At 40.3% G+C, this 22,780-nt stretch overlaps 1 protein-coding gene and 1 non-coding gene across 7 annotated transcripts in view; one reads left to right on the forward strand and one right to left on the reverse strand.

Annotated features, from left to right (window-relative positions):
- EDA (ectodysplasin A) overlaps positions 1-22,780 on the reverse strand; it is a 555,180-nt gene that overhangs the window by 417,905 nt on the left and 114,495 nt on the right. The gene's annotated exons all lie outside the window — the stretch shown is intronic.
- On the forward strand, positions 1,441-1,547 carry LOC118654790. The gene has a single exon (XR_004967057.1). It is a non-coding gene; the product is annotated as a U6 spliceosomal RNA (small nuclear RNA).

Raw genomic sequence — 22,780 nt, forward strand, 5'->3', positions numbered from 1 at the left:
CTCCCTTCCTAAGGAAAAAGAAAAATGAAAATGTGGAGAAAATGGAATCCTTGTACACTGTTCGTGGGGATCTAAATTATTGCAGCCATTATGAAAATCAATATGGAGGTTTCTCAAGAAATTAAAAATAGAACTACCCTATGATCCAGCAATTCCAGTACTGGGTATATATCTAATGGAAATTATCACTATCTCAAAGAAATATCTACAACTCCCATGGTTATAGTAGCATTACTTACAATAGACAAGTCATGGAAAGAACCTAAGTATCCCTCAATGGGTGAATGGATAAAGAAAATGTGAGCCCTAACCAGTTTGGCTCAGTTGATAGAGCGTTGGCCTGCAGACTGAAAGGTCCCAGGTTTGATTCCGGTCAAGGGCAGTACCTTGGTTGCGGGCAAATCTCCAGTGGGAGGTGTGTAGGAGGCAGCTGATCGACGTTTCTCTCTCATTGATGTTTCTAGCTCTCTATCCCTCTCCCTTCCTCTCTATAAAAAAATCAATAAAATATATATATTTTTAAAAAGACAATGTGATATGTTTTTCAGCCATTAAAAGAAGGAAATCCTGCCTTTTATGACAACATGAATGCACCAGAAGGCATTATCCTAAGTGAAATATATCAGACAAAGACAAATATGGAATGATCTCACCTATATATGGAATCTAAAAATACTTAAACTTATAGAAACCAAGAGTAGATTACTGATTTTCATAGGTGGTGGGGGATAGGAGCATGTGAAGTTGGTCAAGGGTTACAAACATCTAGTTATACCATAAGTTCTGGAGCTATAATATACTTTATGTTGACTATAGTTAACAATACTGAATTGTATATTTGGAAGTTACTAAGAAACTTTAAAGTTCTCACCTAATACACCAAAAGAATGGCAAGTATGTGAGGTGATAAATGTATTAACTAATATCACTGTGGTAATCATTTTTGCAATATTGTATCATCAGTTGTATACCTTAAACTGACATAATGTTATATGTCAATTATATCACTATAAAGCTAGAAAAATTAAAATAAAAAATACTTAGGAATATATTTTCCAAAAGAAGTACAAAACTTATACCAAGAACTATAAAATATTGTTGAAAGAAAATAAAGACCTAAATACCTGGAAAGAGATTCATGGTCATATATCAAAAGACTTAATATTATTAAGATGCCAGTACTTCCCAAATTGATCTACATATTCAACTTAATCCCTATCAAAATCCCAACAAAATCTTTTCAGAAGTTGACAAGCTGATTTTAAAATTCATATGGGACACAGAATAGCAAAAACAATCTCAAAAAAGAACAAAAATAGAGGGTTCATACTTCTTGATTACAAACTTACTACAAATCTGCAATGTAATCAAGATGGTACTGGTATAAGGATAGACATACAGGTTAATGAAGTAAAATTGGAAGTTCAAAAATAAACCCTTGTGCTCGCTTTGGCAGCACATATACTAAAACTGGAACGATACAGAGAAGATTAGCATGGCCCCTGCGCAAGGATGACACGCAAATTCGTGAAGCGTTCCATATTTAAAAAAATAAAATAAAAAATAAAAATCAAATAAACCCTTAATTTACCAAACGATTTTTCATAAGGATGGCAAGAAAATTCAATTCAATGGGGGAAAAAGACAGTCTTTAACAAATATGCTGAGACAACTGTGTAACCAGGTGCAAAAAAGTGAAGTTGGACTCCTTCTTTATATCAAACAGCAATATTAACTCAAAATGGATCACAAACTTCAATGTGATATAAAATTCTTAGAAGAAAACATTGGAGTAAATCCTTGTTAACCTTGGAAAGGCCAGTGATTTTCAACCTTTTTCTTCTCATGGCATACACAAACTAATTACTAAAATTCCGCAGCACACCAAAAAAAGTTATATTTTTTGCCGATCTAAAAAAAAAAGTATAATTTGGATTCATTCACACTGAACAGCTATTGTTATGTTGGTTTTTGTCATTTTTTTATTTGACAATCAAGAGAAAAAAGGTCTTTCCCCCCGATTAAATGGTCAGGTATTGCACAATTTAAAAATTCTTGCAGCATATCAGTTGAAAATCGCTGGGTTAGGCAATAGTTTCTTCGAAATAACACCAGCAGCACAAGCAACAAAAGAAAAAAATAGATTAATTGGACATTATCAAAATTAAAACCTCTTATGTTACAAAAGACACCATTCAAGAAAGTGTGTAGGGGGGAACCCACATAATTGGAAAGAATATTTGCAGGTCATATACAGGCAGTCCTCGGGTTATGTCAAACTTAACGTACGTCGTTTTGTGGTTACGTCGCCATCTCCATTTATAAAAAAAAAAGTTCCATCATTTCGATGTATGTACATATGTGCTTTATGTTTTTTATTATTTATTTACCACAAGTAAAGGTCAGGAATTGTTATCTTTCTTTTAAATTTTTTTACTGTTTCACTTCATTACTGCTGTGTATGTGCTCCATGTGAGTGACGTAGGTGCTTATGTAGGTGGGTTCCGACTTATGGTGAAAATCACGTTGCGTCACACCATATGAACGGATCTCCAATGTAACCTGAGGACCTACTGCATATCTGATAAGGGACTCTTACCTAGACTATATAAAGAAATCTTATAGCTCAACAATCCTATATAATAAAGAGGTAATATGCAAATTGACCATCACTCCAACATACAAGATGGCCGCCCCCATGTGGACACAAGATGGCCGCCATAAGATGGCCGCCCGAGGAGGGCAGTTGGGAGGGACCAGGCCTGCAGGGGAGGGAAGTTGGGGGCAACCAGGCCTGCAGGGGATGGCAGTGGGAGGGACAAGGCCTGAAAGGGAGGGCAGTTGGAGGTGACCAGGCCTGCAGGGGAGGGCAGTTGGGTGCAATCGGGCTGGCAGGGGAGCAGTTAGGCATCGAGTAGGCTGGCAGGTGAGTGGTTAGGGGGTGATCGGGCTGGCAGGCAGGCGAACGGTTGGGAGCCAGCAGTCCCAAATTGGAGAGGGTGCAGGCTGGGCTAATGGACATAACCCCCCATGCATGAATTTCATGCAGTGGGCCTCTAGTAAATACATAATAACTCAATTAAAAATAGGCAAAGAATTTGCACAGACATTTCTCTAAAGGAGAGATACAATTAGCCAATGAGCACATAAAAAAATATGCTCAATATCTTTAGGGAAATGCAAACCAAAATCACAAGTGAAATACCTCTTGAGATTCAGTAGGATAGATGTAATATTTTTTAAAAAGACAAATAACAAGTATTGCTGAGGACATGTAAAAATTGAAATCCTAATATGTTCCTTGTAGGAATGTAAAACAGTATAATCTCTTGGAAACACTGTGGCAGCTCCTCAAAGTGTTAAACATAGAGTTACCATATGACCCAGAAATTCCACTCCTAGGTATATATTGAAGAGAGTTAAAAACAAATGTCCACACAAAAGCATGTATACAAATGTTCAAAGCAGCATTAGTCATATGAGCCAAAAAGCAGAAACAACCCAAATGTCTACTCACAAAATGTGGAGTCCATACAATGGAATATTCTTTTACCATAAAAAGAATAAAATACTGATTTATGCTATACCATGAATGAACCTTGAAAACATGCTAAGTGAAAAAAAATCACACATGATTTTTTCCATTTATATGAAACTAGAGGCCCGATGCATGGAATTCCTCACTGGGTGGGGGGGTCCCTCAGCCTGGCCTGCTCCCTCTTGCAGTATGGGACCCCTCAGGGGATGTCCGCCTGCCAGGGATTGGGCCTAAGCCAGCAGTGGGACATCCCTCTCAAAATCCAGGATCCTCACTTCTTACGCTCAGCTTGCTGCTCCTTAGCACTGCTGCGGAGACAGGAGAGGCTCCCACCACCACCGCTGTGCTCGCCAGCTGTGAGCCCAGCTTCTGGTTGAGTGGCTGCTCCCCCTGTGGGAGCGCCCTGACCACCACGGGGCAGCTCGTACATTGAGTGTCTGCCCTTGGTGGTCAGTGCACATCATAGCGACCAGTTGTTCCGGTTGTTCCGCTGTAAGAGTAACTTAGGCTTTTATTATGTAGAGTAGAGGCCTGGTGCACAGCATTCAGGCACTGGGGGATGTGGGGTTCCCTCAGCCCAACCTATACCCTCTCCAATCTGGGAGCCCTCAGGGAAGCCCTCTCCAATCCTGGACTTTCTGTCTGTCTTTGCAATCATATGAACAAATTGTCTGAGACCCCCAACCCAGTTTGGTTTGTTGCTCACAGAATAATAGAGGCATTTTTTTTCCCTTTGCTTCATTGGTGGAGATTTCCTGGAAATTTTAGGATATCTTCCCTTTAATTTTTCCTAGACACTCTGATTTTACTTATGTCTCTCACTTTTGCTTTCCCTCCATCCCCCACTGCAACAGTAACTTGCTCCAGGCTCACTTTGCTCTAGTGCGGCAGTTCTCAACCTGTGGGTCGCAACCCCTTTGGCAGTCGAATGACCCTTTCACAGGGGTCACCTAAGACCATCCTGCATATCAGATATTTACATTACGATTCATAACAGTAGCAATATTACAGTTATGAAGTAGCAACAAAAATAATTTTATGGTTGGGTCACAACATGAGGAACTGTATTTAAAGGGCCAGAAGGTTGAGAACCACTGCTATAGTGTCTAGGAGATCCGTCTGCCACCAGAACTACTATTCCCAGCATTCCTGGTGCTCCCCAAACTCTGGGTTTCTGCTTCAGGTCTTGGGGCTGCCACCAGAACTACTATTCCCAGAATTCCTGGTGCTCCTCGCACTCTTGGTTTTCCCTTTCTGCTCTGTCTTCCTTCTCTTCCTGCATGGCCACCCACTCTGCCATGTCCTCCAAGCTGCCAGCTCTCCCTCTCTGCTCTCCATCTGGCGGCTTGGGGAGCCAATTTCCCCAAGCTACTCCACTCTCCGCCGGCTCTCCCACTCTGCTCTCCGCCCGGAAGCTTGGGAGGTGTGACCAAGGGAGCCACGTTCCCCCAAGCCACTGGCTCTCCTGCTCTGCTCTCCTCCCTGTGCCTGTGTATGTAAATTAACCCACCATCTTTGTTGGGTTAATTTGCATACTCACTCCTGATTGGCTGGTGAGCATAGCAGAGGGTCAGTCAATTTACATGTTTCTCTTTTATTATATAGGACTAGAGGCCCGGTGCACAAAAATTTGTGCACTCGGGGGTGGGGGGCGTCCCTCAGCCCAGCCTGTGCCCATTCACAGTCCAGGACCCCTTGGGGGCTGTCCACCTGTCAACTTAGGCCCACTCCCTACGGAATCAGGCCTAAGCTTGCAGTCAGACATCCTTTAGCAGTCAGGGAGCCCTTGGGGATGTCCGACTAAAGGCTTAGGCCCCAAGGGATCAGGTCTAAACCATTAGTTGGACATTCTTAGTGCTGCCATGGAGGTGGGAGAGGCTCCTGGCACCACCACTGTGCTGGCCAGCCATGAGCCAGCCTCTGGCTGAGTGGCACTCCCCATATGGAAGTGCACTGACCACCAGGGGGCAGCTCCTGCATTGAGCATCTGCCCCCCCACTGGTGGCCAGTGCGCATCATAGCAACCGGTCATTCTGCCATTCAGTCAATGAGCATATTAGCCCTTTATTATTATTATATAGGATGTCCCTATTTCCCCCCTTTTGTCCCCTCTACCCAGCTCTTGCCCCCCACTTCTCTCTGGCCATTACCATACTATTGTCTGTGTCCATGGGCTGTGCATATATTTTCCTTGGCTAATCCCTTCTTTAAATTCACTTCTTTAAATTTGTATTTTCAGATAAGTGCTTATAACTGCACTATTATATATTTTCTATTATATCATTTAGAATTAAGATATTTTTTAATTGAACCTTTGTAAATTTTAGTGCAATTTAATAAATTATGCTAGAAGCAATTAGGAGATTTTTCATGTAATGCAGATACATTTCAATTAATATTTTATTAATTTTTAAATTTTTTAATATTTTAATTTGAAATAATCTCCTACATCTAAAAAACTATAAAATATTACAGCATATTATATGTACCCTTCACCCAATTTCTTAGGTGTTAATAATTTAAACATAGCCATTATACAACTAACAGAATTTGGAATATATTTTTCTTATAATCTCTTTAATGTTACTTAATCCATTTACTTTGTTTTTGTTAATCTTCACCCAAGGATATTTTTCCATTGAATGTTAGAGAGAGTGAAGGGAAAAGGAGAGACACATTGATTGGTTGCCTCCTGCACATGCTTTGATAGGGACTGGGGATCAAGCTAGCAACTGAGGTACATGCCCTTGACTGGAATCGAACCTGGGACCCTTCAGTCCACTGGCTAATGCGCTATCCACTGAGCAAAACAGGCTGCAGCTTAATTCATTCACTTTTAATCTATATGTGTCTATTTAAAGTGGGTTTTGTTTTTGATTCACCCTCATAATCTGTCCTTTAACTGGTGCATTTCTGCCACTGACTTTCAGAGTGCTTACTGATAGAGTTACTACCATATCAGGAGGCTTCTAGGTCTTCTGGGTCCTGCCCTGCCTTGCCTTTTTTTCTTCTTTTTTTCTAAGACTTTTCAATTTATTTAAAAGAAGCCAATATATAGGATATAAAGGGTATGATATTTACAACAGTACAGTAAATAGGTTGGTTTCCCGGTAGGATCAGTAGTCTTTCAGTGAGTATTAACCCCCTGTCCCCTTGATGCTCGACCCAGTTGGCAGACAAACAGCAACAGTGGGGTGGGATGGGACTGCAGGATAGAAAGTCTCCCTGAAGGGATTAAAAATCACATAGATGCTAAAATGTCCACGAAGGGGTCTTGGGGGTGAGGGGTGCCTCTGCCTCATTCCTTTGAGGGCTTGGCAGCAGGAATGCTGAGGGATTTGCCCCGAACTAACACACGGCCCACCCTGAGCCTGTAAATCTTTCACCCATGGAATATTCCCTTCCTGAGAGAATCAGCCCTAATCCCTCAGCCAGTGCCTGGAGGAGCAGGCCAGGCCGTGGGCACAGTCAGGACTGTGGACATTCCATGGCATTTCCACTCCCACTCCAGCTGCCTAACAACTCTGCACTGCTCCCCTCGCCCACCTCCCCCGTCACTCCATCAGGACACCGTGCACAGGAGGGTACACTGGTTTTCCCATGCACATTGAGAACTGGCTGTTTCTGTTTTCTGGAGTAAAAAGGTTCCTCTGGGTCAGGTAAGGTCTCTGCTTGGCAAGAAGTTCTGTAACAGAGCCACTGACCACACCCACCTTCTCTGGGCATGGAGCAGCTCCGGCCCTCAGAGCTCATCTCCCCAGCAGAACTGAAGGGAAGACCATGTGTACCCTTCTGTCCCTCACCCTTCACATGCCCAGAACCATCAGTGTCACACTTCCTAATTCCTATCACTGTATTTCAGTAGTTCCATACTGTTTTACTAATCATGAATCTAAACAGATTGGTTCAAAAGGAGATCCTTCTATTTTTAAAGTAGCTGGGGCTTCTCGGGGCGGGCCTTGCCTTGCAGCCTGGACCCGCTGATGAGCGGATCCTGGGCCCCAAGGCAAGACTCGCTGCAGGGGCTTCTGGGGGTGGGCCTTGCCTTGCAGTGCCGACCAGCTGATGGGCGGTTCCCAGGCCGCAAGGCAAGACCGGCTGCTGAGGCTTCTGGAGGCGGTCCCCACTGGGGTGCCTGGCCAGTCTGGGTGAGGGGCTGAGGGCTGTTTTTAGGCTGCCCGCACACCCTTTAGGGTGGGGGTCCCCACTGGGGTGCCTGGCCAGCCTGGATGAGGGGCTGATGGCTGTTTTTAGGCTGCCTGCACCCCCTTTAGGGTGGGGGTTCCCACTGGGGTGCCTGGCCAGTCTGGATGAGGGACTGAGGGCCGTTTTCAGGCTGGCGGGTGACTGAAGCTCCCAACCCCTCTCCTTTTTTTCTTTTTTTTTTTTTTATTCTGGGATTTATTTACCTTCTATGGCTGTCACTGGAGCTGAGAGCTGGCTTTAGCTCTGAGGCCGGCTCCAGCTTGAGGCTCGGCTGCTGAAAGCAGGTTATCTGGGCTTTGTTTGGCTTCTATAATTGAAACTCTGTTGCCATCACTGGTGCTCTAAGCTCTGAGCCTGCTGATGGCTGAAAGCAGCTATCTGGGCTTTGTTTGGCTTCTATAATTGCAACATTGTTGCATCCGGAGCTCAGAGCTGGGCTGCCGCAGGCCAGGAATGTTGGCTTCCTCCGTCACTGGAGCAAGCAAGTCTGTTCGCTTCAGCTGCCTGGCTGCCAGCCGCCATCTTGGTTGGCAGTTAATCTGCATATCCTGCTGATTAGCCAATGGGAAGCATTCGGGGGTATGGTCAATTTGCATCTTTCTCTTTTATTAGTGTAGATGTCCAGAATAGGTGAATCTATAGAGATTAAGTAGAGTAATATTTTCTAGGGGAACATTTAGCAGGGAATGAGGAGTGACTGCTTATAGAGCCTGGGCTTCTTTTTGTGACACTAAAGTCAATTTTCATAATGGTTGCATAATTCTGTAACTATATTAAAAACCATTGAATTGCACATTTTAAATGGATGAAGTGTATGATATGTGAAACATATCTCAATAAAGCTGTTGTTTAAAATAAAAGAAGTGCTGGATAAAATTGCTGGCACCTTGGCAGGGACTAAGGGCACCAAACTATATTAGTGGCCATTGTATTTTTTACATCCATGCACTTGTGGAAAAAGAAACCATTTCACTGTTCACTTTTGTTTTGTTTTTTTGTTTGTTTGTTTGTTTGTTTTTTATTGTTTTTTTAGGTTTTTTTTATTGCTTAAAGTATTACAAAGAGTATTACATATGTATTTATTTATTATTATTATTATTATTATTATTAGTTAAGGTATTACAAATGTGTCCTCATCCCCCCCATTAACCCCCATACATATGTATTTAAAAATTAAAAATGATTCCAATAGAAGAATGTTCTTGATGAAGTAGTAGAAAATATAGTGTTCATTAAAAATTATATTTATGCTAATGTACACTGTGCGTATTTTTTATTTATAAATACATTTATAAAAATATTAAAGGCTATTTATAGATTCTACGAAAGTAGTAGTGCTGCATAACATACTACATTTATATAACATACCATACCATTCTAAAGTTACTTCAATTAGATTGTTTAGTTTCTAGAGGTTAATAAATCTTGATTTACATTGGCAACAATAAAAATTCTCTATTTTTTTCTAAAGAGGGCAAAATATACACAAAATATTTGCGTCAGGATTCTAGAAACCTATTTGTATTATTCTTCATAATAAAGAAAGTTCTTTAAGAGAGAAGGAGTGGGGAGAAGGGGAAAGAGAGAGAAAAGGAGAGAGAGAAAGAGAGGAAAAAGAGAGAGAGAGAGAGAGAGAGAGAGAGAGAGAGAGAGACCCATTATTTGCCTCTGCATGTACCCCGAAACCACACTCTGGGTATGTGACCTGACCAGGAATCGAACTGCCACCTTCTAGTGTATAGGACAACATTTCAACCAACTGAGACACATCAGCCAGGGCAGGAAGTTCTAAAATACATTGTTTAAGTTCCTAATTTTAAAAATATGTTTCCATATATCTTGACTTATATAATATGTTGCAAGATGGCCTAAAATGCTAGCTTTAGATGTCACAGTTAATCCAAGTTTTAAAATGATTCTTCCAAATTATCTAGGTTCTAAATCTATTCATTCAAATACTTAATGTACTTGTTTCTATAGCACAAAGGCCCAGATATTATCAGCTGATAAAGTACATCTGAATAAATGCTCCCATGAATTCATTTGCTGTAATCTTGCTACAACACAAAAGTTATTTGCTAACTGGCTCCAAGGGAGAATAAAAAAATTAGTTGAATGATTTATTTCAAATATAAGAGCTGTTTAGTACTGTAGTACTTTTAAAACTGAATTTTAGTTTTCTCCATTATGCAGAAACATATCAGTTGTACATGGTTCCATTTCAGGAAATTTTCTTGGTTCTCTCTCCCTGAGCAGTTACTAAAGAAACTTTTATGAAGGTGCAAGAAAAAAAGTTAAACAAGTAATGAATATTGCCAGACTATCAATCACTTATGTGTTCTGGCATCCATATATAAACAAAATAAAACAAAACAAAGAGGTTTAAAATTGAAAACCTTCCAAAATAAAGTCTTCTTTCCACCTTCACTCCCCAAGTTAAGTTCCAAGTTCTTATCCAATCTCACGCAAGCTCAGATTCTCTCAACATTCTGGTGGGTAGAGATGTACAGCTATATAGCATCTAATAAAATTCCAGGCCACAGTCACTGAGTAAACAGGCAAAGCTAAACAAATGGCATTTCTTATCAAACAAACACTAACATGATTGAGCACAGAGCATTTCAATCAGTCAACATCTGTTGTATAAATGTATTTCCTATGTTATAAATGTAGTGTGAATGAACAATTCATTTTTATGAATTTACTGCCTCATGCTGCCTCATCATTGTATTTCAATTCTAGTTATAGGGACCTGAACAAGAAAGTATATGCTAAATGCGATAAAACCTTGATTATCCATAACCATTCAGGAATGAGTTATCCAAGTTACCCAGCTAGTTAAGAGCTTAATACTTCAAAAACAAATACTTTTAATTTAATCTGTTAGACAGAAATCTACACAAAATACTCATTGCATATCTTCATAAGTAGAATATGGTGATACTCACACTTTAATTATTTTTTAATGGGTTTGTGTCATTATTATGAACAGCATTTGCTGCACTATGTTATAATGCACTGATGCCCTCAAAGCCTATTTAAGCAAGATAGAGCTATTCATTCCACACTGCTCTGAGTCCTTGGCTTTTTATTGGTTTTCCAATTCCTTCCTTACAGTGAGTGTTCCTCCCTCCTACTATTTTCTATGAGCCTTTCCAACATTTCTAAATTGCCTCTACAGCTGTTGGCTAGAAAATCCGATAATCATGATGTAAGCATGACAAGTAAATAAATTATGAATGAGGATTTGGGAAATGAGGATTTGGGAAATGAGGATTTGGGAAGCTTACCCTATAAAGTACATGAACTTATGTGCATGAATTTTGTGACACATACTTTATCTTTTCTAGTTCTTAGGTCAGGCTACCAGACCACTGACTTCCAGCTATATGATACTGTATTACATAAACCCTTCCCTTTACTATCAGAACAATTTATGACCTGATACAAAGCCCTTAGGCAATTAAAACAAAGGTTGATTAAGACAAATTTACTTCTTCTGCAACTACAGATTTTTAAAAAGTATAGTTTTCTAAGCTTGAACATTTAGAATACCTAAGAAATAAATTGCATAGAGATTTAATACTCCGGAAGCATGGCTAAGGATTCTTAAAATTCATATAAAATGAAGTATATAAATAGGAGAATAAGCTCAATTCAATCAGGAAATGTTTATTGGGCATTATACTAGATACCACAGGGGATATATAAATGAATAACATACAGTTCATACTTTAGGTAATTAATATCTAGTAAGCAAGATTACATGACACAAATGACTAAGAGGAAAAGCAAAGAAAGGTAAGGGATGTAAGAAAAGCATAAACAAGGTAACATGGGAGTTCAAAGAAATGAGAAATTAAATTTAGTTTGGGGAGAAGGATCAGAAAATCACAAAGTGTTCCATCCATGGAATAAATGGGTGAGCTTTATAGGTTGGATGGGTTCTTGATGAGAAGTAGGAGGAAGAGGCAGCAGTAGTAGGCAACTCAGTCTAAGGATAATGCATTCATTCATTCCACAAATATTTACTAAGTGTTTATTATGTATCAAATACTGTTGTAGTTACTGGGGATAGAGTAGTGAACAAAACAGACAAAAATCCCTGTCCTCATAGAATTTATAGTGGCGGGGTTGAGGGGGCTGGGAAGGCAGGGGAAAGGAGGAGGGGAGGGAGTGGGAGGGTAAGGAAGGGAGGGAGAGGGAGAGAGAGGGAGAGGGAGGGAAAGAGAGAGAACAAAAAATAGTTAACATGTGTTAATTATTGTTTAAGTGCTTTACATATAAATTCCTTTCATCCTCAAAACATCTCTATGAAATAGATTACTATTATTCTATTTTACAGATAGAAATCTGAGTAGAGGTTAGATAAACTGCTCAAAAGCACAAAATGAAAAATGGAATCACGATCCAAACCTGGGGTGTTCAAGCTATGGACTCTGTGTTCTTAACCATTATGCTATAACAAATAAGCATTATCTATAACATATTATATGTTAATTTATACTCTATATTCAGGGAACAGTAAGCCAGTTTATTTTAAATATATAAGTGAATAGTAAAGGATAGAGCTGAAGAAACAGGATGGGCTTATACTATGGATGGATTTCAATATAAGACAGAGGAGTGTCTGCTGAATTAAGTGCAATTGGAAGCCATCAAAGATGATCATATGATTAATGCCTCACTTTATAAGGATGAACAGGAGTGAGGAGAGAGGCCAGGAGAGAAAGTCAGATTTACTACCAAACATTTGTTAAGAATACTGACACAACCCAGGTAATAAGTAATTAAGGTATATAATATAGGGTGGGGCAAAAGTAGGTTTACAGTTGTGCGTATGGAAAATACAATAATGTACAAATAATAATACATGAATAAACTCTGTTTCATGTACTCACAACTGTAGACCTACTTTTGCCCCACCCTGTATATGATATATGATATGATATAAGATAAAATATAATTTAAATTATGGCAGTTCCAAGAAATGAGATATCTCTCTCTCTCTCTCTCTCTCTCTCACACACACACACACACACACACACACACACACACACACCAAATAACTGAAAAACTCATTCTCCAGTTCAGGCCAAAACCTTTAAGTCACCCTTGACTTCTCTGTTTCCTCTCACATTCTACATCCAATCAATAGCAAATCCAGAATCCAACATTCTTTCACCACTTTTACTACCACTACCCTAGTCTAAGCCATCAACAACTCTTGGCCAACTTACTGTAATAGCTTTCTTACTCCCTGCTTCTACCCTTGCCCCACCTGCTACAATCTTATTCTCAGACCAGTAACCAGATCCAATTTGCTATATAAAAAAAAAAAAAGACAAGTCAGGTTGTTCCTTTGTTTAAAACTCTCCAATGGCTTCCCATTTTATTCACAGTAAAAAGCTAAAGTCTTACAATAGCCTACAAAGCCCTACATGATCTGGTCCTCTTCCCTTCACCAATCTGAACTCACCTCCTACTACTTTTTCTTTCACTGACTATGCTTCAGTCATATTGCCACTTTGCACTTTCTGGAACACTTATGTTCTCCCCATATCAGGGTCTTTACACTTGCTTGTCCCTGCCCATGTCTGCCTGACTCTCTCCTAATCTTCAAATCTCTGCTCAAATGTCACATTCCCAGTTAGCTTTTCTGGAGTGTACTATTTGAAACTGTACACATATACACACTTTATCCCAATCTTCTCTATCCAACCTTGCCAATTTTTCTCCATATAACTCTTCATTACCTGACATTTATATATTATACTTATCTGCTTGTGTGTCTTCATCCAACAGAATATCAGCTCCATGATGGCCAGGATTTTTTTTTGTTGTGTTTACTCCTATATCCTCAGTATCTTAAATAGTGCCTGGAACATAGTGGTTCTCAATACATATTTGTTGACTAAATTAATGAATTCAGGAAAAACAAAGTGAGATAAACAAGGGACACTGAAGAATAATACTTCACATGTAACAGGGAAACTGATAGAATGAACATAGCAAGGAAGGAGAAAATATTAAAATGTCTTTGTGGTATCCAGACTCCAGAATGACAGTAGTTTTATCAGAAATAGAAAAGTTAGGGGAAAGTAAAGAGAGAAAATTAATTTTTAGACATGATGAATATTTGGTATGGAACACTAATGAGAGATCAAGCAATACAAATTTGGGTCTTAAGAAATCAGGGCTAAAGATACATGTTTGGTGATTATTAATATAGAGATAATAGTGGTGGAGAGAATAGGAAATAACTTTGGGAAAGGCTATATTTAGAGGGGTACCAAGGAGAAAATTAGTCAGGAAGATAGAGAACAAAACTAATGCCATGTCATCATACCAAGAGAGGACAGAGTTTCAAGAAGCTGATGGTAAATTAGTATTAAATATCATAAGAGAAGTTAAGAAGGCTCTTAGAACAGGCAGGTTAATTTGGCAATTAGGAAGATATTGGTGACCTTTGAGAAGTGTTTCATTGAAGTGGTCGGAGCAGAGGACAAATTCGAAGACATTTAAGAAAGATAATTTTGAGACAATGCCCGGCTGTTTATCTAAGTGAACAGCAGTGGGACCCCACATGCCTGCCGCTGACAGCTGTGGGACCCTGCACTAGCCACCACAAGGAGCCACTGCTATCACCACAGCCACTCCCAGGTTGGAGCTCCAGGTTGGAGAATGCAACATCTTAAAGGGTTTACAAGGTCCTCTTTGGGAGGAGGCTGTGGGGAGCAGCAGCGGTTAGGTGCCAAGGCTTACCATCACCTGGACTTACACAACCTGGGCCTAAACCAGTGATGGCGAACCTATGACACGCGTGTCAGAGGTGACACGCGAACTCATTTTTTTTGGCTGATTTTTCTTTGTTAAATGGCATTTAAATATATAAAATAAATATCAAAAATATAAGTCTTTGTTTTACTACGGTTGCAAATATCAAAAAATTTCTATATGTGAGTTAAGTTAGGGTTTTTCAAAATGCTGACACGCCGAGCTCAAAAGGTTCGCCATCACTGGTCTAAACCCATGTGCAACCCCCCATCCCCCCCTCCAGACCCCATGTGCCCACAGAGGTCACTACCCAGACCCACACGCCTGCAACAGACACCCAACCTGAACCCATGCACCCAACGGGACCCAGCCTAGACACTGTGCCACATCCGTGTGACCACCAATGACCTGGCAGGGCTCTTGCCTCTGCCATGAACTCACCTACTACCACCACTACTGTGCTGCCACCACCACCCTAATGCCCAACTACTCAGCTCCACCACCAGGGCTTGGGTGCAGAAACTGTGTTGAAGGCCGGGAGGTAGATGTAGCCTCCCCTGAGTTGGAAGTATTGAACTGAGGACCTGAGGAGACTGAAGAGGCTGCAGATCTGTAGGTGAGACAGGAGGGCCTGGGACTGAAAGAGGAGACACTGAGGGTACTAGCTATGGAGATTGCAGAGTGGTGCAGTAGTGGAAGCTTGGGGCTGAATTCCCTGGATAGAGTAGTGCTAGAATCCCACCATCATTCAGCCTGGAAAGCTTCTCCTGACCAGTGGGAAGGTCACACAGTGGAATTCAGGGCCAGCTTATACTAGACGAGTCTGAAGGACACACCAATATTGAATCTAGAGGGACCCTCTATTTCTTGAAGGAACTCATGCTGGTGAGCAGAAAGGGGGCTGGACAGTAGGTCCAGGAAGGAGATCAGTCCTGCCCACCTGGAAAGCAGGGGAGGGACCCACTTTCCCACAAGCAAAACAGCTAGCACTGACCCGACCTGCAGCGACCTGAGGCAAGGGGGAACAGCCCAGGGCAAGAAATCTGTGTCCCTACAGGTGACTGAGAGGAGGTGCCAGCAAGCCAGACAGAGCTGAGGCATTAGAAGGAGATAAAGGGCCCGGCCCCTCTCCTACAAGCTAGTAGCACCACCTCCAATATGAGTCTGAGCAAACCATCCCAGCTAGGCCAGGATACCCCCACAGAGCCCAGACCCATGGGGAAGGGGAGTACAGATCACAACAGGAACAATCAAAGCATGACACCCAGCCTCTGGGCTAAGGAGTCCCTGCCCACTGGACTACTCGGGGCTTCAGCCTCTCAACCTTAATCAGGTTGTGCAGAGCCAGAAAGGGATAGCTACATACAATGACCTGCACCAAAAAAGCTCCCAGGAGGCCCAGGATAGACACAGCAAGAGACCAGATTCAACATCATAAAAAATCCAGCAAGCTCAACAAATAGTGGACCCAAAGGTTTTTCAGTGTGTAGAGTGTGTGTGGTTTTGTTTTCTGGTCTGTGTGTGTGTGAGTGGATTTTTTCGTTTTTGTTGTTTGTTTGTTTCCCCTTTTTTTCTTTCTTCTTTTTTTTGCAATATCTCTAATTTCTCTCTTCCCTTTGATTCTATTCAACTTGTCTATTCTTTAATTGTTATTATTAGTTTTTATTATTTCACTAGTGGCCTGGTGCACGAAATTCATACCAGGGGTGGGGGCAGATCCCTCAGCCCGACCTGCAACGTCTGTCATGTTCCAGGACCCTGGCCACTCTGGGCCTAGGTGCAGGCCTACAGGCTTGGGGCAGCCTGGCTCCCGAGGCCCCATTTTTTCAAGAGAACAAAGTCGGCATTAGTTACAGCCCTCACCGAACCCAGTACAGTGCGTCTGTGCGTACAACTGCCTCATTCATGTGCCTCCTCCGCCCTACTGAATTACTAACATCTTGAGGACATAGCTCTGTCTTATCGTATTTGACCTTCAGTGCCTGGCCTGGTGCCAGGGACCCAGAAGTGTTTGCCGAATGAGTGAGTGAATAAATGAGTGAGTGAGTAAGTGAATGAGTGAATGAATGAGCGAGTAAGTGAATGAACAAACAGCTATGGGGCGGGAACTTCTGCCATGTTACCATGGCAGAAGTTCCCGTATGAGTAGTTCCTGCCCCACTCCTGACTGTCCAGCGCCCCACTCCCAGCTGTGTAGTTCCCACCCCACTCCCTGCTGCCCCCTGCCCGACCTGGGAAGTTCCCGCCCCGCTCCCAGCAGCCTGGCACCCAGCTCCTGGCTGTGTAGTTCCCACCCCACTCCCAGCTGCCCGGCTCCCCGCCTCCGACTGCCTGGCGCCCCACTCCCAGCTGCCTAGTTCCCGCCCTGCTCCCAGCCATTGCCAGCTGCCCAGCACCCTGTTCCCGGCTGCATAGTTCCTGCCCTGCTCCTGGCGACCCAGGCACTCAGCCACTCCTTCAGTGGAGGACAGGGCAGGTGGGAAGCTTGGCTTCCATTGGGGCAACCCAAGCCTCCAGCTCCATGGCCGCTGCCATCTTTGTCAGGTTAATTTGCATATCACTCCAACTGGCTGGTGGGCGTAGCTTGAGCGTAGTGGAGGGATGGCTAATTTGCATGTTTCTCTTTTATTATATAGGATTTGTTTTTCTTTTTATAATTTTTTGTTTTACTTTTTCTTTTTCTTTTTTTTTTAATATATTTTATTGATTTTTTACAGAGAGAAAGGGAGAGAGATAGAGAGTTAGAAACATCGATGAGAGAGAAACACTGATCAGCTGCCTCCTGCACATCTCCCACTGGGGATATGCCCGCAACCAAGGTACATGCCCTTGACCGGAATCGAACCTGGGACCCTTCAGTCCGCAGGCTGACACTCTATCCACTGAGCCAAACCGGTTTCGGCTGTTTTACTTTTTCTATCTCTATCTTATATCTATTATCACTACATTTTAATACATTATTATTATTTCATTTATTTTCTGTTTCATTTTCTTTTTTCCTCCTACACTAGTTCTTTTAGCTTCCTCCTTGTTTCCATATAGTCATTTTTTCATTTTCTTTCTCCCTTTTCCTTTATATCCCCCCTAAGTCTTTGGTCATGTGTCTTTTAGTATTCTTTTTATTTTTTCTTTTCTGCCTTTTCTTTTTCTTTCTTAGTCTTTCCTGTTGTTGATGCATTGAGTAGCTTGATTTTCATGGAATTTTTGATTTGGTCCTGTTGTATTTTATTCTGTTCTGTCAGCACCTGTATAACACCTGGCATGATGATGTTGGGGTTGAACCTCACTGGCAACAGATTGGAGGGGAGATCCTTACCATGAATGGGACTGCAATAATCAAGTCCCAATTACAACAGGAAGAGCCCAATTAACACACAGAAGGAACATTCCAGCTCAGGTGAACAAAGAGACTGTACTACTGGAACCCTCAAGACACTTTCTACATAAGGCTATCCCACAAAGACTGGAAGGCATAACAGTTATAATACACAGGAGCAAATACAAAGAGACAACTAAAATGGGGAGACAAACCCCCAAATGAAGGAAAAGAAGGAATCTCCAGAAAAAGAAATAAATGAAAAGGAGGCTAGCAATTTATCAGACATAGAATTCAAAGCAATGGTTATATATATTCTTAAGGAACTTAGTGCAAATTACAAAAGCATGAAAAAGGAAATAGAGGCCATGAACAAGAACCAGACAGAAATGAAGAACAATATATCTGACATCAAGAACACGCCAGAAGGGATTAAAAGTAGTTTGGATGAAGAAGAGTATGGAATCAGCAAGTTGGAAGACAAAGTAGAAATAAATACCTAATTAGAGCAGCAAGTAGAAAAAAGAATTAAAAGGCAGGAAGATAGCTTAAGAGAACTCTGAGACAACATGAAAAATAACAACATCTGTATTATAGGAATAGCAGAAGGGGAAGAAGGAGAGCAAGGAACAGAGAACATGTTAAAAGAAATGACAGAAAACTTCCCCAACCTGGTGAAGGAAAATGTCACACGAGTTCAGGAGGCACAGAGAGTCCCAATCAAGATGAACCGAAAGAGATCCACACCTAGACACATCATAATTAACCCTTTGTATGCCATAAGCATCTATAGAAGCAAGCAGCAGACCTTTCCCGCATGCCACGTGTGTCTATAGCTGCAAACCTTGCATATCAACTCTGGTCACCCAATTTTAAAATCAGACTTGTTAGTGACATCTCTGGGTTTGTAAAGAAAATTGTGGTAACTTAAATTCAAAAATATTCCAGTGCACATGGAAGAAATGGGGATGGTTTAGGTTTGGGATGTGTGGCAGTTAACTGGTTAAAATGGCAATCATTAAAGACTAAGAAAGAATCTTAAAAGGCAGCAAGAGATTGACAGAAAATTACCTACAAAGGAGTTCCAATAGGAATGTTAGCTGACTTCTCAATGGAAACACTTCAGGCCAGAAGGGAGTGGCAGGAAATATTCAAAGTAATGAAAAGCAAGAGCCTAAAGTCAAGACTTCTGTATCCAGCAGGTCTATCATTTAAAATTGAAGGTAAAATAAAAACCTTTCCAGAAAAAGAAAAGGTTAAGGAAGTAAATTACCACCAAACCAGCAATGCACGAAATGTTAAAGGGACTGCTTTAATAATAAGAAAAGGAGAGAGAGGGGGTCATATGCATAAAGAAAATAAAAATGGCAATAAATAAGTACCTATCAATAATAACCTTAAATGTAAATGGCTTAAATATTCCAGTCAAAAGACAAAGTGTGACTGAATGGATGACCCAAAACAAAACAAAACAAACAAACAAAAGAACATAAAGAAAACATAACCCATATATATGCTTTTTACAAGTGGCCCACCTCAGAACAAAAGATAAACAGAGACTGAGAGTGAAGGATGGAAAAAGATATCTCATGCAAATCAAAAGGAAAATAAAGCTGGGGTAGCACTACTGTTATCAGACAAAATAGACTTGAAAACAAAGGCCATAAAAGAGACAAAGAAGGCCATTACATAATACTAAAGGGAATAATTCAACAAGAAAATATAACCCTTGTAAACATATATGCATCCAATATAGTAGCACCCAAGTTCATTAAAAAAACCCAAACTCTTCATGGACTTTAAGGAAGAGATTAACAGGAATATAGTCATAGTAGGGAACTTGAACACCCCACTGACACCACTGGATAGAACTTCCAGACGAAAATTCAACAAGGAAACTGAATCCTTAAAGACACACAAGATCAGATGGACCTAACTGATATTTACAGAACATTTCACCCCAAAGCAACAGAATACACATTCTTCTCAAGTGCACATGGAACATTCTCAAAGACAGACCACATGTTAGGACACACAAAAAAAGTCTATATAAATTCAAGGATATTGATATAATACCAAGCATCTTCTCGGATCACTATGACATGAAGTTAAAAACCAACTACAATAAACAAAATCCTCAAAAACACTCAACTACATGGAGGCTAAATAGCATGTTAATAAACAATGAATGAATTATCAATGCGATAAAGGAAGAAATAAAAAATTTCCTGGAAACAAATGAAAATGAACACACAACCACCCAAAACCTATGGAATGAGGCGAAAGCAGTGCTGACAGGAAAGTTCATAGCATTGCAGCCATACCTCAAGAAATAAGAAAAAGCACTAGTAAACTATCTAACCCTAAAACTAAATGAATTAGAAAGAAAACAGAAAAAAACCCAGAGGAACTAGAAGGAAGGAAATAAATCAGAGAGGAAATGAATGATCTCTATAGAGAATTTTTTTAAAAAAGAATAAAATATCAAAGAACCCAAGAGCTGGTTCTTTGAAAAGATAAACAAGATTGATGAACTCCTAGCCAGACTCATAGAAAAACAAGGAGAGAGGACCCAAAGAAATAAAATCAGAAATGAAAGAGGTGACATAACAATGGACAACACAGAAATACAAAGGATTGTAAGTAAATACCATGAACAACTATATGTCAACAAACTGGACAACCTGGTGAAATGGACAAATTCCTAGAAATATACATTCTTCCAAAACTCAATCAGGAAGAATCAGAAAACCCAAGTATGCCAATAACAACTGGTGAAATGGAAGCAGTGATAAAAAACTCGCAGCTTTAGTCAGTTTGGCTCAGTGGATAGAGCATCGGTCTGTGGACCAAAGGGTCCTGGGTTTGATTCTGATCAAGGGCACGTATCTCAGTTGCAGGATTCTCCCAGGCCCTGGCCCTGGTCAGGGCTCATGCAGGAGAAAACCAATCGATGTGTTTCTGTCACATTTATATTCCTCTCTGTATTTCCCTCTCTCTTCCACTATCTCCAAAAATCAGATGAGGATTCAAAAAAAAAAAAAAAAAAAAAAAACCACACACAACAACATTCCAGCAAACAAAAGTCCTGGACCTGATGGATTTACAGGAGAATTTCACCAAACATTCAAAAAAGAACTAACATCTATCCTCCTCAAACTATTACAAAAACTCAAGCCTGGATGGTGTGGCTCAGCAGTTGAGTGTCAACCCAGGAACCAAGAGGTTGCTGGTTCCATTGCTGCTTCGATTCCCAGTCAGGGCACATGCCTGGTTTGTGGGCTCAATCCCCAGTGGGGGACATGCAGAAGGCAGCTAATCAATGATGTTCTTCTCTCATCGATGTTTCTCTTTCTCTATTCCTCTCCTTCTCTCTGTAAAAATCAATAAAAATATTTTTAAAAAACTCAAGAAGAAAGAACACTTCCAAGCTCTTTTTATGAACCCAGAATTACCCTAATTCTAAAACCAGACAAAGACACTACAAAGAAAGAAAATTACAGGCCAATATCCCAGATGAACACAGATGCTAAAATACTCAACAAAATATTACCAAATCGGATCCAACAATGTATTAAAAAGATCATACACTATGATCAAGTGGGATTTATTCTGGGGATACAAGGCTGGAACAATATTAGCAAATCTATAAATGTAATACATCACATCAAAAAAATGGAAGAAAAAATCACATGATTGTTCTGCATTTATTGAGATGCAGAAAAGGCATTCAACAAAATCCAGCACTGTTTTTGGATAAAAACTCTCAGGAAAGTGGGAATAGAGGGATCATTCCTCAACATAATGAAGGCCATTTATGCCAAACCTACAGCCAACATAATATTCAATAGACAACAACTAAAAGCATTTCTCTTAAGAACAGGAACAACACAAGGATGTCCACTTTCACCACTCATATTCAACATAGTACTAGAAATCCTAGCCACAGCATTCAGACAAGAAGAAGAAATAAAAGGCATCAAAATAGGAAAGAAGCAAGCAAAACTGTCATTATTCATAGGTGACATGATATTGTACATAGAAAACCCTAAAGACTCCACCAGGAAACTACTAGACTTAATAAATGAGTTTGGTAAGGTAGCAGGATACAAAATCCATATCCACAAATCAGTGGCATTTTATATACCAATAATGAACTCTCTGAAAGAGAAACTAAAGAAAAGAATCCCATTTTCCATTGCAACAACAACAAAAATAAGATACCTAAATAATAAACTTAACCAAAGATGTAAGAGACCTTTACTTGGAAAACTATAGTACATTGAAAAAAAGGAAATAGAGGAAGATACAAACAAGTGGAAATGTAAACCATGTTTATGGATTGGAAAAATTGATATCATGAAAATGTCTATACTGCCCAAAGCAATCTAGAGATTCAATGCAATCCCCATTAAAATACCAATGACATACTTCACAGAACTAGAACAAATACTCCAAAAATTTATATGGAACCATAAAAGACCCCAAATAGTTGCAGCAATCTCAAGAAAGAACAAAGTTGGCAGGATCACAATACTGGATACTGTATCAAACTATACTACAAAGCCATTATAACCAAAATAGCATTGTACGGGCACAAGAACAGATATATAGACCAATAGATCAGAACAGAGACCCCAGAAATTAATCCACACCATTATGGGCAATTAGTATTTGACAACCCCACAAGAATTTCTATATTATAGGATAGCAAAAGAAATTATCAATTTATTTCTATAAATATATTTATTGAGGCTAGCAGCTTGTTTTAAAATAAAATATACTATACAATGGGTTTGTATAGTAAGTGTTTTATGCACACTTTGTAATGCACTGATGTCCCCTGCATAAAGATTGCATATACTATGTTTACATCCATTTTATAGGATTTGGAGAATAATTTTAACTACTTTAAATGATTTGGGATTTATAGTTCCTATATC

The sequence above is a fragment of the Myotis myotis genome, unplaced genomic scaffold (genome assembly GCF_014108235.1).
Source record: "Myotis myotis isolate mMyoMyo1 unplaced genomic scaffold, mMyoMyo1.p scaffold_m19_p_4, whole genome shotgun sequence".
NCBI classification, from domain to species: domain Eukaryota; kingdom Metazoa; phylum Chordata; class Mammalia; order Chiroptera; family Vespertilionidae; genus Myotis; species Myotis myotis.